The sequence below is a fragment of the Rhagoletis pomonella genome, unplaced genomic scaffold (assembly GCF_013731165.1).
Source record: "Rhagoletis pomonella isolate Grant_MI unplaced genomic scaffold, Rhpom_1.0 Rhpom_scaffold_02417, whole genome shotgun sequence".
NCBI classification, from domain to species: domain Eukaryota; kingdom Metazoa; phylum Arthropoda; class Insecta; order Diptera; family Tephritidae; genus Rhagoletis; species Rhagoletis pomonella.
The window spans coordinates 8,863-10,532 of NW_023460971.1; positions in this window are offsets into that span (position 1 = coordinate 8,863).

The window sequence follows — 1,670 nt, forward strand, 5'->3', positions numbered from 1 at the left end:
CGCTTATAAAAAGTGTTAAGTATATAGCGCTTTGTAAAATAAAACGTGTGGCAACAACATGTACTAAATTTATCTTTTGTAACATATGTATGCTTCTTGGACTGTATATTTGACATAAACTGAATTTCCTTTTCCGCTCTCTCTCTCTTTTTTTTGCTGCGTTCAAGTCATCACGTAAAACTCTGTAACAAATCTGAATTTACTTAATAAATCATATTTACATTAATTATTCTTATTCGAGTATAATTACAACAGGTTATGGGCCCAGAGCCCCACTTATGAGTTTTGTTATATGAGCGAAGATAAAAGCAACGAAACGTTTGTTGATTCTGCGATAGGAAACGATACTGTTGATGATACTATAATTTTTGTATCAAGTAATTTTCTCTATGTACTATGTCTGAGTCCAGAGCATATCAAATACACCGCTTCAACGGGCAGAATTACCAACAGACAGATGGAGATTTACATGACTGAGAACAAATTGAAGGAATATATTTTAGGCACTACACAGCGTACAGAAGCAAATTCACGTATCTGGGATGAGAAGGATGCGGAGGCACAAGCCTTTATAATGCGAGGTATCGAGTTGGAGCAGCTGAAATACTTAACGGAGTGTACAACTGCAGCACAAATGTGGTCAAAGCTGAAAATCGTACATTCCGAGAAATCTGAGCAGTCGGCGCAAGTGCTGTTAGAAAAATTTATAAACTGCAAAATGGATTTGGATGAGAGCATTGTTAATTATGTAGCGAGAGTTGTGTCTTTAGCACAAAGACTTAAAGACATGGATATGGAACAAAAACAGCCTATGGTTATTGCAAAAATTTTAAGCAGTTTGCCGTCTAAATATGACCATGTAAGAACTGCTTGGTATGCAGTACCCCGGGCAGAACAGAATATCGAACGACTAACCGATCATTTAGTAAATGAAGAGTCACTAATGAATTTACGCTCAGCTCACCACGTTGAAGATGACACGGTAAAGACTGCATATTCAGTGAATAAGTTCAACAAAAAGCCAAAGATGCGCACTAAACGTAGTGGAAGCTGCAACTATTGCCATAAAGAAGGGCACTGGGCACGAGAATGTTTTAAAAAGCAACGTGATAGTCAAAATAGCATATCTAATGAAAAGCACTCACTTGCTCTAGAGAGAGAAACTGGTTTGAAATCTAGCGGTTCAAATAGCTCCAAACAAAAGAATGCTGAAAATACACACTTGTTTGTCTTGCAAACGAATACCACACAAAATAAAATGAAAAACATATTTTACGCGGATTCTGGAGCCACTGACCACATGACATTCCTGAGGGAGCTACTAAAGAATTTTCGGGAATTTTCCACTAATGCATGCCAGGTAAAAGTTGGTGACGGTCGAAGGCTGGACGTTTGCGGTATCGGAGATATTGAAGTGTATGCAATGAATCAGGAGAAGTTTATTCATACAATTAAAGATGTCTATTGGTGCATGAACTTGATATGAATTTTTTGTCTGTTAGCAGAATAACCGAGAAAGGTATGAGAGTAGTTTTCGAAGAGGGTGCAAAGCGCGTTTGCTTTATGAAATCTGATCGAGTAATAGTTGACGGCGTGCGTGAAAATCGTTTATATAAGATGAACATGGTTCCTATCTTGGACGCAACTTTAAACACAGTGCAAACTGAATC